Here is an 18238-nt window from a genome sequence, read left to right on the forward strand (position 1 = left end):
TATTTAAAGACCATATTTCCAAAGAGGATATGTATCATTTAATACGGCCAAAAGGTGTCTCATCGAAATAATGGTTTAACCCTACGCCCCTTTGAACCAAATCCGTTTCAGGACATTTGGAGTCGATCTGGCGATTTCCGTCCGTCCGTCTGGCTGGTGAGCACAATAACTTTCGAAGGGAGCATCCGATTTGGTCCAAACTCGGTACATCATAATATTACTATAAAACTTGGATCCAGTTTGAAGATGGACAATATCGGTCCACTCCTTCTTGTACTTCCCCCACAAAAGGTCGACATTTTCAAAAAAATAATTTACTGCACAGAAAGAGAGGATAATCTGATTTTGCTGCTACTTTGCAAATTCTAATTAAAATGAAACTAAAAATGGACAATGAAACTCCATCAAATACCTCCCCCACAAAGGGTCACCTTTTTGAATAATTATAACTCTCATAAAATGTGAAGTAAGAGTCCGATTGTCTTCCAATTACACACATAACAATATTTTTATTAACCCAAGGTCTGCTGTGAAGATGGAATATGCAATATAAGGGTCAAACTTTTTAATGCCCATGAAGCTCATAAAACGCGAAATTAATATCCGATTCTATTCGGATTTGGCATATCTCGATGTATCTATCAACATAAGTTCTGTTAAGAAGATGGTAGGGATAAGAAAATTCCTACTGGTAAACCCCCCCCCACCCAAGAAGGGTCAAAAATTTGACCCCATAGAGGATCAACAATTTGAGTAATCATAACGGAATTCAAAATATATTTAAATAATCGCACATTGGCTAAGGATATACATCTCTCGGCAAAACCGACTGATACTTATTTACTTGTTACTATCTCATTTCTCTCGGTGTAATTGCTTACCTTTGGCGTATAAGACAGACCATTAATAACGCAATATACCGACCATTATTTATATGACACAACTTATTTCTTTCATTTGATATTTTAAGGGGTCATTTGTTTGATTGCTCCTTTTGTTGTTATGTTGTCCGTCGGCGTTTCTGTTTTCGAGTGGTTTCAATTCATTCAAGAAAAAATGATACATTATTCAATTATACTTTTTTCGGGAGAAAGAGTGGGAGACATAGAGAGCCTATGAGTTTCAAAATGTTACAAAAACAAAGCAACGAGAAGAAAGTTTAATGATTTTTATAAATGATTCCATAATGGCGATTTGTTGAATGGACGTATGAGTAATATTTAATGATTGGATACATTAATCATACGCCATACATAAATGCCTTTGACAATGGCAGTGTATCGGAACAATTACATTTGTAGTTTTGTGTGCTGATTTTTTAATGTCATCACGTTCCATAAAGATTCCTAATCAATAAATTCTAGGGCTAAGTGGAAGAAGGAAAATATTTTATACTTATACAAACTTCGAAAAGGGTCCCAGATATAATGCAAGAGTTTGTGTTGTATGACTTGTGGTTTCTAAGTCTCTTAACAAAATTGGGTGCTATTCCAAATCGGAAACTATTTCTGTATTTGTCTTTCTCTTTGTCTTTCGCCACTTACTATTGGTATCAAGTTTTGAAAAATGTCTTCTATTTTTGTCCAATTCTACAAAGACCCAGGCATAATGTACGTCATACTGTTTCAGAAACCAACCTATTTACTCAATCTGGACTACCTACTACATCTATATAAATGAAATTCAGACAAGTCGTCCGCTTAGCAAACTGCGACAAAATTAAAAATTATCAGTCGGTTTTGCCGACAGATGTATCCATAGTATGACGGTTTATGAATTACCAGATATAGTGAACCAAAGAATTCCATATCATCTAAAATTGTTAAAAATATTGGGGTGTGCAAAATTTTAAGAAAATCAGACATCTTTCACCATTTTTTTGAAATAATTGTTAATTATAATTTTAACCCTCTGTGGGATGGTATAAGAGAGGAGTGAGCCGAAAAAATCAATTTTTTTATATTTTTTGTTAAAAAATGTGAATTTTTAAAAGGAACGCCAAATTGCAAATTATGAGAGTTATAAATATTGAAAATTGTGACTCTTTTTGGGAGAGCTACCAGAAGGAATAGGCTGATCATCTATACACTAGATATTGCGTGAGTAAAAATATTGGAATACACGAAATTTGAAGCGGATCAGATGCATATTTCGCATTTTATAAGAACCATAAATATTCAATATTTCGACCCGTTGTGGGAAAGGTATCAGAAGGCGTGGTCCGATGTATTCCATCTTTACACCTAATATTGTGTGGATAGAAATGTTAGGATGTGTCGAGTTCGAAATAATGCGATGCTTGTTTCACGTTTTATAAGCTTCATGGTTATTAAAAATTTTGACCCGTTGTGGGAGAGGTACCAGAAGTAGTGGATGGATATCTTATTAACACCAGAGCTTGATTTAATAAAAACACTGCGATATGTGAAATGATAGCAAAATCGGATGCTTATTCCGCATTTTATGAGAGTTATAATTGTTAAAAATGGTTACCCGTTGTGGGGGAGGTATCAGAAGGAGTGGTCGAATATATCCCATCTTCACATCTAATTTTGTGTTGATAAAAATATTAAGATGCGCCGAGTTTGAAAATAATGCGATGCTTGTTTCGCGTTTTATAAGCTTCATGGTTATTCAAAAGTTTGACCCGTTGTGGGGGAGATACCAGAAGTAGTGGACCGATATCTACAATCTTCACACCAAAGCTTTTGTTAATGAAAATACTGGGATGTGTGATTTCAGGATAATCGAATGCTTATTTCGCATTTTATGAGAGTTATAATTATTGAACATTTTTGACCCGTTGTGGGGGAGGTATCAGAAGGAGTGGTCCTATATATTCCATCTTCACGCCTGATTTTGTGTTGGTAGAAATATTAAGATGTGCCTAGTTCGAAAATAATGCGATGCTCGTTTCGCCTTTTTTGAGCTTCATGGTTTTTCAATATTTTGACCCGTTGTGTGGGAGGTACCAGAAGTAGTGGTCCGATATATTTTGTCTTCGCATCAGTTCTTGTTTTAGTAAAAACATTGTGATGTGTCAAATTTGAATGCAATCGGACTTTTATTTCACATTTTATAAGAATTATAATTATCCGAAAATTTGAGCCTTTGTGGGGGAAGTACTTCGAACCTGACATAGCGCTAATAAAAAATTGTGATTTGCAAAGTTTGCACAAAATCTAATGATCCTTTCTCTTTCTGTGCAGTCAAATATATTCTTTGAAAATTTCGAGCTTTTATGGACGAGGTACCAAAAGGAGTGGACCAATAATGTCCATCTACGAACTAGGTGTAAGTTTGACAATATTATTGCAATGTGCCAAATTTGGACCAAATCAGACACTCCTTTCGAGACAGACTGACGAGCAGACACTCCTATATCAACTCTAAAGGTCCTAAAACGTATTTGGTCCAAAGAGACCTACGGTCTAAAACCGTTTTTAATGAGCCACGTCTCAGAAGTATCAGATGACATATAACCTCTCTTGCCATATGGCTGAGGGTATAACAACACGATAGCCGGCCGGGTGTAGATAGGGAGATCTAGTTGATCTCTTTTTAACGCGATAGGTTGGTCTTTGGTCAGCTATGCGGCCTTAGTGTATTTTTCGAATAAAAGTGCTGGGCTGTGGTAGAACATCCAGACCAACAAGAATGCTGCCCTGCGAACAGCGACAGGGAGCCTCCCCATGACACCAGTGGACAATCTACATGGGGAGGCGACACCTCCAGGGGTGTCAAAAATTACATTCAAGATATAGAGAGAGGTCTCTAGACGAAGAAGTATATCGGGCCGGCCTGAGTGGCATTCACATTGATGCAGTCACAGATGTCAACAACAATTAAAGTATGAATACCTCCATTGCAGCTGAAGAACGTCGGTTGCCTAAATAATTCAGGTTAGTTTTGGCGAATTTATGTTCAGGATTTTGTCATCGTCTCAATTCGTATTGGTCTCGAATTGACGAAGACATACGAAAGGTCTGCCCGGCGTGTGATACAATATGCTACCCCTCTTTAATTGCCCCGCCATACCTACCCCACTCACCCCAGAAGATCTACGGTTACTCTGACTCTGGGTTCGTTTCGTGAAGAAATGGTGAATGGTTCGTGATTTCGTACACTGAATGTTCGTCGTGCCTTACTGTACTGAGCATTTTTGGATTTTCTTCAGGAATTCAACCAGTGATGATGCTTTGGAACTTCTTTTTGGTCGGTTGAAAAGCTACATAATCTATCAAAATTATTTAATCCATGAGAGTAATAAATTTTGGTCGTTGCATTCTATAGTCGGCTTAAATCTTCCGCCCAGGTCACAGCTGTCTGCCATACGATTATAAATATGGAGAAAGTTCTGAAAGCTCTTGTCGCCACCACTTGGGGACCTAAGAAGGACACCTTGTTTACATTTTAAGGCCTCTTTTCACACCATGTTAGGGTCATGTGAAAAAATAAAGACTTCCTCACATTTTATGTTTGGTATTTTGTATAGCACCCTCAAGGACGCTTCGCATCAATATTCAATCTCTGAACAACTATTGCTGTAAATATATAATTAAAAAATTCTCATCTGCCATTTGCTTCATTAAATCAAATTGCCTATATTCAGTGTCGAAAGCCATCAACGATGTTATGGTCACTTTTAACCTTGGTGTATATGGTTGGACTTTAGTGCTCTCATTAATCTAATAAATTTTCCCTTAATTGATATTAAAGCCACGTTTTTGTTTTGTGTTCAATTTTTCTCCTGCTGGCCGCCTATTAAATATTGTGGTTGAGAAAATAATTCTATTTTTTATTGAATCTGTTGTTTTTCACTCCACAGTTTTATTTGTATGGAACCACACAAGAGCCTATTGAATAAATAACTACATGAATGAATTATTTAATGTCAAAGCAGGATAAGCGAGCATATATTCGAACATACATACTTTGGCGGTTGGCAAAACAAAATGAGATAAGTAGACTTTTTTTGGTTACAAAGGAAAATAAAATATGAATTTGCATGGTTTACATAAGTAGGACTCCTTTTTGAGCTGCCAACTGTACACCAAATTAGATAAAATGCATTAGAGCCTTTTGCATTTGATCATGGAGTGCAAAGGGAAAACGGACAAGTGAATTTCAACGCCTGATGCCAAACTAGCATCACTTTCAGCTATGACAATTTAAATTTTATTTTCTTTATTATTCATTTGCAATTTAGAAGTTATGACAGCATTGTCGTTTGGATCCAAGCACGGATACAAATCCTATTCAATTATCACTTTGAGAGGCAGACCGACGAACGTACACACACACTCAGACAATTTATTTAAATTTAATATTTTTGCAACATCACCCCATCGCCTCCCCCCGAAGAAGGCAAAGTTTTCTAAAGAAGTCTTAATAAAAAATGTATAGAAAGAAAAATCAACATCTGCTTTGTATAGCCCCGTACTTTATGCAGCCGCAATATTTCAAAGCAAATATACATAGAAACTAAGAGGAAGATGAAGAAAAAACGTACACTTTTGCAATTAAAAAAAATCCGCATGCGAGCATGCGAGTCTGCCAATTCCTACAGAAATTGAGAAATACCCAGCCTCACAACATTCTGTGAATTGACATTTCGTTGTGTTGGGAAGTTTAGGATCCTTGAAATTGAAGCTAAGTTTTTTTCTTATAAGGAAGTATCACAGTGTCCTTGAAGGAACAAAAAGCGGAAGGTCTCAGGTTGGAAAGGCAAGCAATGGAATTAAAAAATATATATATTAAGTCAGGTTGAAAAGATCCATATCCGAAGAGGACATTATTTAACAAATAATGTCTAGTCAAAAAAAAAAAAAAAAAAAAAAATATGAGAGTTATATCTGTTGACCAAATTTGACACCGTTGATCAAAATCAGCGTTGTCTTAGAACTTAATCTAGATAAAGGATATTCAGATATTCTGAACATTTTCTGCTAGGAGCTTTTCAATCATCTTATAATTTTATGGTTATATTAATGTTATGGGGTTTAAAATAATTATTTTGAGGAGTTACAAAAGTATGACATGGCGTGATAAACATAACGTCATGTCATACAAGCAAGGTATGCCATTACATACAAACAACTTCAGGCTGCTATAATTTCTAAGCCACTCTTCCGACAGCTGTTAAAATTATTCCAGTGGCAGCTCATTATATTTTTTACAAGGGTACAAAAGCATTTTGGTGAGAATTTTCCAAAAAAAAAAAAATTATTGGTGATTAAATTCAAGCGGGATAGTGTGATTTCTTTATATTTGGCTGGAAAACCACAAGTGGCTATCATTAGAGCACTCCAGCATTTAAATGTTATAAAATCTTTTGTGTCTCGTACCATCTCTCATTATCGTGATACTGGTAGCGTGGCCCGACGTCAAGGTAGTGGACGGAAGAAAACAGCAACATCAGCACAAATGGTTAGAAAAGTAAAAAAGAAGCGACTTGATCGAAACCCGTGTCGCAGTGACCGAAAAATGGCTCGTGAGCTGAACATATTGCAATATTCCATTCGGCAATTATTGAAAAATGAGCTCGGGGTAAAGCCATTGAAATTCCAAAAAGTGCAAGAACTTACATCGCAACAGAAAGAAAATAGACTCAAAAGAGCTAAAGAGTTGCTTCGCTTGACCGAAAGTGATGAATTGCTGAATGAGAAAACATTCGTTATCCAGCAGTTTGTAAACAAACAAAATGATCGTGGTCAGAGATCAGCTGAAAATGTGCCCCTTCGGTTGGCCACCAGAACTCAAGCGCCGGCCATGGTGATGGTGTGGGCCGCCATAACAGCCGACCCGCGTCGCTTTGGCCGAAAAATGGCTCGAATAAATCCCCAATATTATCGCGAAAATATTCTGGAGGGTGTATGAAAGCCTTGGGCACGCAAAATTTTGGCCCCAGGGCAACATTCGGGCAGCGTGTGACGGTTTCATTGGCCGTTTAAAAGTCATAAATCGTGCCAAAGGTGCCACAGCTATTTGCGATAAAATAAAAAGTAGTAAGAAGGTCCTCAAGGCGCTAGCCGGCAGCATTTGGGGTGCGGATAAGGAAACCTTGTTGACCTCTTATAACGCGATAGGTCGGTCTGTGGTTAGCTATGCGGTGAAAAAGACCTGCCAGAACGCCGCGCTGAGAACTGCAACAGGGTGCCTCCTCATGACTTCTGTGACCATTTACATGAGCAGACGAAGGTTCTTCCCTTACGTCAGCATAATCATATGCTTTCGTTGCAGTACCTGCTTGGGTGCTATCGTGGGAGTCACCCTAACCACCATATGGTGAATGGAACTCCCCCACCCAGGCGTGTCAGGAAGGACCTGCATGATCTAGAGAGAGAGGTTCAGCGATCTAAGAGAGAGCCCCTAGATCATGAAGCCTATCAAGCGGATCTGAATAGCATTCATACTGAAACCTACTCAACTACGTCCAGAGGTTCTCTGGCTACAGCCATAAAGGTAGCAGAATTCCTAAACCTGGACATTGAGGAAGAGCCGGATTAGTCAGAATATAAACAACGGAGGATGTTAAAACTGCTACAACAACAACAACAACAAATCTAAACTTATTCTAAAATTTGATGCTATTTCCGACATTTTTTGCTTTTATTCAATAAGATTTAAAAAAAATGTAAAAATTATGGCGTTTGACTTTGTTGCAGTTTTTTTTATCTCACCCTGTATATGGGGGATATACGATATCGTGGACCTTTATAGACATTCCTCTTTCAGGGGGTAAGGTGCTTAGAAAGAACTTCTAGTATGGATTTTAAGACAATTCCATTGAAAAATATAGCTAAAGCATCAAAATACCGAATATAGGGAGGTACCGTTATATGGGGGATATACTATATCGTGGACCTATATAGACAGTACTCTTCCAGGGGGTAAAGTACTTAAGAGGAACTCCTTTTGTGGATTTTCAGACCACTTCCTTGAAAATGTTGGCTACAATTATCAAAATACAGAATATCGGAGGGTACCGTAAAATGGGGGCTATACAATATCGTGGACCGATATAGCCCATCTTCGAACTTGACCTGCCAGACAAATGATGAATAAAGATAGGAAGCTACAATTTCGGCTTCTTAAATTTATTCGTTTTTACTCTAGCGTGATTACAACAGACGGACCGCCGGACAGGACTAAATCGTCTTAGAATTTTACGCTGATCAAGGATATATTTACTTTGTTATGTCTAAAATTGTTATTTAGATGAGCTAAAAACGGAATGATGAACTTATTATACCCTCCATATTATGTATGGTGGAATAAGGTTAGTAACACTGTTACAGATCTTTCAACAATGTGCCCTAATGGAATTGTGGGCCCATCATCCCTCACAACCACAAACTCACACATCTGTAACCGCACACACATACATCGAAAAAACAAAACTTTTTCTTTTGATTTTTCGTTTAGAGCCGTAAACTTTTTAATGACAAAATCAAATTTCGTGGCTGGCAAGAGATATTGGAAGATAATATACGTACAATTACATAAAAACAATGTCCTTCGATCATAAAATGACATTAAAATAATTTAAAGAGTTTTTCTTGTGAACCACCCGCCTGCCTCTCCCGGCTTCTTTTCTTTTAAGCTCATAAGAGAAATGCAAGAGAAAATTTAATCAAAAATCTCCCCAGTTTTTTTTGCAATAAAGTTTAATAGAAGTTTTCTGCTCTACGACATCAGGACATCATAAACACATACACGCACACACACACTCGCACATGCTCCTGTATGCCATTAAAGTATGGCTGCAATTGCATTTCCGTTCTGCCTAAAGTTTCAAGTGTTTCCACTTGTATTGTCTTTGGCAAGCCATTCATCTTCAAGTGTTGCATGACGCTGTGTGCAGTGTCCTGTGCAATGACGTTGCTGTTGTTGTTGTTGTTGTTGTTGTCTTAATGGAACACGGCATACTAAATATCCAGCTATTGTCCCCCCCTCTTTGATTCTCTGGCAGTTGTTGGTGTTTTCATAGCATCAAACCCGCTACGACAAACAATACGAAAACATCCTTTGTGCGGTGGCAAAGACAAACATAGAAGCGGCGGACACAACCATGTTATGGCCACCAACATAACTCTAAACATTTGTATGGTGCACAAAACTAGGCATGTTACGGTATGCGTGTGTGTGTGTTCATTTCCTGTTGTCCTTTGTTGGGTTATCTGTTTGGATTTCAAGGGTGGAGAGGGGGTGGCAGGGAAGTGAAAAATGGAACAGGAAATTGTAAAATAGCAATACACAGTCAGGCTATGGCTGTGGTACCATAAAAAGGATTTGAAATGAGACAAGATTGTGTTGGCCATTGAATGTGATTGTCTTTTTTCTGTTGCATGTGTGTGAGTGTGTGTGTGAGTGTGCGATGATAGAAACCCAGATAAAAAGTATTTTAGTAGTGTTCCAACAACTATTTTTGTCTTACATTTTTTAGGGAAAGCACACACAAAAAAAAGAAGAGACACAGAAAAGGGGTTACTTTGAATGAGTATAAAAAAAAAAACACACACACACACGTGCAGCCATAAAATAGCCAACAAAATGCCTACAACTTGAAAAAACAAACAAGCGATGAAAGCAAGAGAAAAAAGGCAAAAGATTGCTAATATTAAGTGACAAGTAAACATCGTTCTAATGCTAAACATTGTTGACACCTTTGTGGGCCAGAAAAAAAAGAATGAGGAATCTGAGATTTTTTCGTCATGTCATTCAAGTGAGTGCTAATGTCGTTGTTTTTTTTTCTGCCAAATGAATGGTATTTTAGGATTTGAAAACATATCATGTCACAGAGAATCTAAATTGCATTGGGACATGTATGCAAATTTGTTTTTAAATTTTCCAAACTTGTTTTAAAGGGACCTAAAATTTTGGTTTCAAGTCAAAAATGTCATGAAATTTGACAGAGACTAAATTTGTGGATTGGATGGGATAAATGTATTAGATTAGACAGCTGCAAGTTGAATGTCAACCTTGTGAGGGAAATTGAGGGTGGATATTATTGTCAAATATAACTTTTATTGGTCGTAATATTATTGATTTATGTTAGGAGCTATAAATATATATCATTATGTCTAACAATGGGTTGGTGTGATAGCTGTAGGTTCTTGGGGTCATATTGGTGATTACAAAGCGTGAAACCTTTGCTGTTATATATATATATATATATATTGGGTAGATATTAGTTTGCTTTAAAAGATTGTAACACACCGATATAATGACCCACACGAATCCTCAGGTTTTTTCGACTTCAGTTCGCCAGAGGTCTGATGTTTTTCCTCTAGAAACAATTTCGATCTCAGTTCGCGGAAGGTCTAAGATTCTCTAGAAAAAATTTCGACCGCAGTTCGCCTAAGGTCTGAGGGTTTTTCTCTAGAAAAAAAATCGACCTCAGTTCGACTGAGATCTGAGGTTTTTTCTCTAGAAAAATTTTGACCTCAGTTCGCTTGAGATCTGAGGTTTTTTCTCTAGAAAAACAAATCGATTTCAGTTCGCCTGAAGTCTTAGGCTTTTTCTCTAGAAAAAAAATTCGACCTCAGTTCGCCTGAAGTCTGAGCTTTTTTCTCTAGAAAAAAGTTTGAACTCAGTTCGCCTGAGGTCTGAAGTTTTTTTTCTAGAAAAAAATTCGACTGCGGTCCGAGGTTTTATCTCTAGAAAAAATGTATACCTCATTTCGCCTGAGGTTTTTTCTATAGAAAAAATTTCTACGTCAGTTCGCCCGAGGTGTGAGGTTTATTTCTAAAAGAAGTTCGATATAAGTTCGCCAGAGGTTTTTTCTCTAGAAAAAAAATCGAACTCACTTCGCCTGCAGTCTGAGGTTTTTTCTCTAGAATTTCTTTCTATGGAAAAAAGGTTTTTTCTCTAGAAAAAATTTCGATCTCAGTTCGCTTGAGGGCAATAAGGGGATTTCCCCCTTTCATATGAATAATCCCTCCCTACGTATAGCGGAATTTCCCCGACTTATTGGTCGGATGTCTGAGGTTTTTTTTCTAAAAGAATTTCGACATCAGTTCGCCTGAGGCTTTTTCTCTAGAAAAAAATTCAACCTCAGTTCGCTTGCAATCTGAGGTTTTTTCTCAAAATTTTTTTTCCTATGGAAAAAAAGTTTTTTTCTCTAGAAAAAATTTCGAATTCAGTTCGCTTGAGGACAATAAGGGGATTTCCCCATCCAATATGAATAATCGCTCCCGACGTAGAGGGGAATCCCCCCGACTTATAGGGGAACCCTACAAACGTATTGGGGGGCACTCCAGACGCATAGGGGGAATCCCCCGGCACATATGGTGAATCCATCGACCAAAAGCGAAATCCACCCGAAGTCATAGCCCGCGCTCCCTGGCCTCTAGGTAGTCATAAACTAAATTTCCTGGCCTCTGTTACGTGTAGATGTACTTCCTTACTAAGAGATCCTCGTCTAAATAAAAAATTGGTCTCCAGCTCGTCTATGTGGACTCCGATGTATCCAACTTGTCTATATGGACACCCTGGCATCCAGTTCGTCTATGAGGACTTCCTTACATCCAACACGTCCATATGGACTCCTTAGTACCCAATTCGTATATACAAACACCCAGGTCTCCAGCTCGTCTATATGGAATATTTTCCTCTAATTCTTCTATATCGACTCCTTGCTTCCAGTTTCTTTAAATGGTCCCTCAGTTCTGGAGTGTGTCTATATGGACTCTCTAAATTAGTCTATATGGACTCCTTAGTCTCCAATTCGTAAATATATACTTTCTGGTATCCAGCTTGTCTAAATAAATACCCTGACGCCAGTTAGTCTATATGAACTCTCTTTCCTTTAATTTGTCTATATTGACTCCCGGCTTCCAATTCGTCTAAATGGTCTCTAAGGTCTCCAGCTCGTCTATATGGACTCTCCATCATCTATTTCGTCTACATGTACTCCCTAGCATCCAACTCGTCTATATGGACTCTGTGGCCTCCTATGACCTATTTAGCATCCAATTCGTCATTATGGACTTCCTGGCATCCAGTTCGTCTAAATAAACACTCTGATCTTCAGTTCGTCTCTATGGACCCTACTTTCCTCTAATTTGTTTGTATTGACTCCTAGCTTCGAATTCGTCTAAATGGTCTCTATATGGACTCCAGCTCGTCTATAGGGATTCCCCAGCATCAAACTCGTCTATATGGACCTCCTATACTCCATCTCGTAGCATTAAACTCGAAAAAATTATTTGCTTTAATGTATTGCCATAGTTTTTTGCTTTTAATGAGACTTTTAAAATTTCAATAATGCAAAATAAATCTCAAAATATATTTATATTTGCAAACTTGATTGGCAATTTAAGTTTGGTATTTATCAAAAATGTTAGAAATAATATCTCATTATAAAATTATGGTGTCAGATGGTGTATGAATTACAATTGCATTTGGACAGGGTGGACTAAATGGAATGGCAATGATGAACATAAATGAAATACAAATGTTGTTTGATTAGGCTTCAATAAACACTGGGATTCTATATTAAGTGTTAAGCTGTAATTCGTAGTCATTTGTCTCATTTCCGAAGGTTTATCTCAGATGTGATTTTGGAAGATTTGATGGCTAAATAATAAGATCCACCTGATTGATGATCTTCAATTCAACGAACTCAGTTTTCACTACAATTCATATCAAACTTGTAAAAGAAGTCACAACGCAAAGTGTAAACACTGTATAGTCGATCTTGTGGCCAGGTGACCAATATCGACTAACTAGAGGCCAGCAGTTTATATACACAAGTTGGGTTTTAGGGAGTTTCATATAGAAAGACTGGATGTCAAGGAATGAAAAAAAAAACCGTGGAATTTATTTAGACCAGGTGGATACCAGGTTGATAAGGCCGGGTTGAGGACGGCTATGGATGGAGAAATTCCACCTATGAATCGGGGTTCTCCCAATGGGCCGGGTGATTCCCTGAATTCAATAATTTTAATGATTATAAATTATAAGAATATATAAATATATTTTTTAAATATTTTCCAAATTTCTTTATACATTATTAAAACCCATACATCAATTCGGAACCACCCTGTCGCAGAAAAATAATAAAATTATATTTCACTCGCAAAATATCCCTCCATGATATATTGCGAAAAATATTTGCCCATCAATCGATCGATACAGCTTTGAAAGCCATGGCACTTCGCATCGGGCGGCGGCCCTTAACGCAGTGCCATTGACAAAATACAATTTTAATCAATTTTAGTTGTTGCTGTTATTGTTCTGCCAAAACAAAACAAAAAAATGCTATTGTTTGCGAATATTTCATTCTCCACTGAATGCGCTGAACAAATACCAAAAAAAAAAAAAAAACAAAAGTTTTTAAGAACACAAAAAAAGAAGGGAAGAGATTTATTACAGATTGGTAGCAGATATTCTATTCGTAAATTGTCAATAATTTTTTTTATTCGTTGTCACCAAGCCAAAGGCATGTAAGAGGAAAAAATGAGTGGAGCGAAGGGAGGGGAGAGGAGATGAGAGGGAATGAGAAAAACAATGGCCCGATTACAAGGCCATGGCTTGGGAATATTTATACTGAAGGCTTGATAGGTCATTTTATTAATTGTAATTTTTATTATATCTTCTCCAAATAAAAAGGAATCCGGATGAGCGGGCCTGTATACATCAAGGAAGAAATATTTCTCAATAAATAAATAAATTCATTTTTTAATTGTTAGGCGGGTAAGGGGTATATAAATTCTTTATACTCAAGAATTCTTTGGAGGGTATAAAATTTGGTATATTCGATTTTGGTTTTATCAGTCGAAAATGGGACACCTATTTCAATGTCTTCTGTAACTACCACCCCCTCGAAATTTAAACTTGTTAAAAATTATAGACACAGGGTGAGATGAAAAAACTGCAACCAACTTCAGACTGCTGACATTTCTAAGCCACTTGACAGCTGTTAAAATTATTCCAGTGACAGCTCATTATATTGTTTACAAGGGTACAAGCGCATTTTGGTGAGAATTTTCCAGAAAATTCTGGAAAAAAACCACAAGTGGCTATCGTTAGAGCACACCAGCATTTAAATGTTAATGAATCTTTGGTGTCTCGTACCGTCACTCGTTTCCGTGATACTGGTAGTGTAGCCCGACTCTAAGAAAGTGGACGGAAGAAAGCAGCAACATCAGCAGAAATGGTTCGAAAGGTAAAGAAGCGACTTGATCGAAACTCGCGCCGCAGTGGCCGAAAATGGCTCGTGAGCTGAACATATCGCATTATTTCATTCGCCAAATATTCAAAAATGAGCTCGGGGTAAAGCCATTGAAATTCCAAAAAGTGCAAAAACTTACATCACAACAGAAAAAATAGACTCCAAAGAGCTGAAGAGTTGCTTCGCTTGGCCGAAAGTAGTGGATTTGATTTTCTCCGATGAGAAAACATTCGGCGTCCAGCAGTTTGTAAATAAACAAAATTGCCAAAGAGGTCAGCTGAAAATGCGCACCTTCGGTTGGCCACCAGAATTCAAGCGCCGGCAATTATGATGGTGTGGGCCGCCATAACAGCCGATGGTCGCTCTCCCCTCATATTAATCGACCGTGGCATCAAAGTAAATACCGAATATTATCGCGAAAATATTCTGGAGGGTGTATTAAAGCCTTGGGCACACAGATATTTTGGCCGCAGACCTTGGACATTCCAACAGGACTCAGCACCATCGCACTCAGCACGCGCCAACCAAGAATGTTTACAAAAGGAGGTTCATCGCTTCATTTCCAGAGCACAATGGTCACCAAAATCTCCGAATACCAATCCGTTTGACTATTGTGTCTAGAGTATATAGGAAAGCAAGGTTGACACTAATAAATACCGAAGTGTCGATCACCTCAAGCAAGCGCTTCGCCGGGAATGGGCCAAAATACCGCAGAGCAACTTTCGGGCAACGTTTGATGGTTTCATTGGCCGTTTGAAGACAATAATTCGTGACAAAGGTGACCAATTCGAACAAATCTAGACTTATTCTAGAATTTGATGCTATTTCCGACATTTTTTGCTTTCATTCGATAAAATTTAAAACAAAAAAATGTTAAAATGATCGCGTTTGTTTGTTGCAGTTTTTTATCTTACCCTGTAGATATGGTATCATCCTAGTTTTGCGACCGTCAATTACACAAGATTTAAATGCGATATCAGTTAATTTCTAAAACCAGCAAATAATAATAATTTTATATTTTTGTCCTGCCGCCCATTTTGTCCTGACCCATAATTAGGATGGACGTATACTAATAAAACATTTTCTTTGTCTTAAATTGCAAATGATGCATTTAATTTTAATCTTTCATGATTACTCAGCCATTCTCGGGGCAGTGTGATAATAACCTGATAGTAGTGGCCCTGCCGTAGTTGCCGCAGATTGATGCCCCCAAATGAAGTAAAAACATTTAATTAATTTCCAAGTTTTAACAAAAATAAATTTGCCAACCTTTTTGTTCGGTAATTATGTGTCGGTTTCATTTTAAATGCCATCCTGAGAGGAATAATAAGTTAGATGGCCATTTGCAATGGAATCCCAGAAATATTTCAATTTCATTTTGGCTTAGTTGGGTAGTTTATCTTCGGACAACAACAGGCTGGCGGACTGACCACAGACATTTTCGTCCCCCTCCTCACTCTTTTTTACTCTCCCATTTTGGCTAAATGTTTTGTTTGGCTACTCACATGGCAGCTGGGCATTGTTTCGAGCACACAAAATCCCTCCTCAAAGTGTATCTTCAAATCATAAAAACAATCGTAAACATGTACGAATTATTTACTTTTGCGTATTCTTTGTTTGGTCGACATGTTTACTTTGAGTTTTCTCTAAATCCTGGTGCTGGTGCTGCTACTGATGACGTTGCTGATTCTATTGGCCATGTTTCCATGTTCATTTTATGTCGTTTATGTGAATGTTCAATGCGGTGGCATTATGAGCCTTAAACAAATAGCAGAATATGCTGAAACCTGACAAAAGGATAACATGGAAGGATTACGAAAGCAAATCAGAGATGAAGTGTAGAAAAGTGTTTCTGATTGAACAAGTTATCGAAAGGAGGGAATTCGTTAAGTTTGAGGTGCAGAGGAGCATTACCGAGAAGACTAGCAATAAATTCGAGAAAAATAAGAGTAATTTTTGTGTTTCTATTAGCTTGTATCTTAAAGGTATTGAGTGGAGATTGCTGGAGAAAATAGGTTTTGTGAAAATTCCAAACATTTTAATACTTGAAAAAAATTTCTCTTGAAAATATTGACATTTTGTATGGGAGGTATCAGAAGGAGTGGACCGATTGCTCATTTTCGAAATCGATCTAAATTTGACAAAAATATTACGATTTACCAAGTTTGGACCACATCGGGTACTCCCTTCGAGAGTTATCGTGCGCATCAGCCAGACAGACAGACAGACGGACGAACATCGCTAGATCGACTCCAAATGTGCTGAAATAGATTTGGTCCAAAGAGACCTAGGGTCTAACACCGTTATTTCGATAAGACACGTTTTGGCCGTATCAAATAATATATACCCTCTCTAGCCTCTCTCTAGCTAAGTTTTAGTTTAACCTTTAATACCCTCCCCCATTAGGAAGGTATTTAAAAAATTTCAAAAAATTCCGCTTCAATGAAAAAAGTTATATATGGGTTATAAGAAGACGAGGATCTGCATAGATAATTTGCTGTCATAGGTTGTAGTACCCATTACGAACTTAAAATACGATATTTGAAACAAATCCTATCTGTAATGTCTCTAAGATCATTAACATACCGAATATTGGGAGGTTCTGTTATATGGGAGCTATATATAGGCTGTAGCACCCATTAAAATCTTCAATTACGAAAGTTGAAACAATTCCGATTAATAATGTCTCTAAAATCATCAAAATAACAAATATCGGGATGTATGGTTATAAGTGAGCTATATGAAAACGTGGACTGGCATGGCCAGTTACTGCCTACGGCAAAATACGCGTGTGCAAAATTTAGCCTTCTATCTCAATTTGTTCGAAAGTGATTACAACAGACGGACGGACATCGCTAAATCAACTTAGGATATTACGCTGATCCAGAATATATATACTTTGTAGAGTCTACCATGAGTATATCGAGGAGTTAAAAACGGAATATAAAAATTAATGTATACTCCATTGAATGGTGCAGGGTATAATAATCAGAGTAAGTCCTAGTTTTGATAAAGGAGTTTAATTAAGATACCTCCTGGTTTAAGTAATTGCGTGGGTGTTGGCCATATTTTCCAATCGACTTGGTTTAAGCTTGGTTTTTTAAGCTTGGGAATGAACCTTGGCTCCGAGAATCTGAATCTTAAAATGCAGTTAATTTTTTTTCGAAAATGTATCAAATTCTTTCGAAATACTGTTCTGTTCAATAATGACATATGGTTCATCTCTCCTATCTATCTCATGCACAAAGCTAATGGTTCCCAATGTTAAATATGGAACACGATTTTGTCACGCTATGTTACTAATCAAATGAAATTAAATCAAAGGAAAATTACAGTATTAAAGACAGCCGATTGGGTCATCATGGCCAGATAATATTTCTTAGTTGTTCGAACTTTTGGCGGGGTTTAACTTCTTCCCTTCCCTTTGTGGGGAAATGTATCAAATACATACATTCCAGAATGGACTTCTCCCATTCAAAAACTTTTCCTTTCGAATATGCAACATTGTTTGTCATTCCTTATTCCATTACACACGTAGGGTCGAAAAATTTAAGGATTATATTCTCGGAATACATAGTCAAATATAGGATCAGGAGAACAATGGAAAATGTGCTTTTAAAGTCCACACCATATCAATAGCCCAAGGGCATAATTCTAAAACTTTTTCTCTTTGTTGTATTCCCCCAGGCTCCACCACAACATCTGTAACGTCATCTAATCGAAATTTTATTTATTACCATTTATACACAGCAATTTAACAACATACATAACACATAAATAGAGAACAAGAAGGGGGAGAGTGGGAGAGGAAGTGGTCACAGATATACAAAATCAACACGTTGCCTCTTCTACATGTTACACAAATAACAAAAACACAAAGAGAGTGTAAAACATTCTGGTACTCAGAGTAAAGTTATTCACTCTGTTTAGCATACCCTTGGAGCGAGCATTCGAGGCAGCAGAAACAAAAAAACACGCCGAACAAACTTTGTTACAACAGCTAAACCACGTACTCTACCTTTGACTTTAAATTCTGGTACATGTCGTTGCCAGTTTATG

The sequence above is a fragment of the Musca domestica genome, unplaced genomic scaffold (genome assembly GCF_030504385.1).
Source record: "Musca domestica strain aabys unplaced genomic scaffold, Musca_domestica.polishedcontigs.V.1.1 32, whole genome shotgun sequence".
NCBI lineage: Eukaryota > Metazoa > Arthropoda > Insecta > Diptera > Muscidae > Musca > Musca domestica.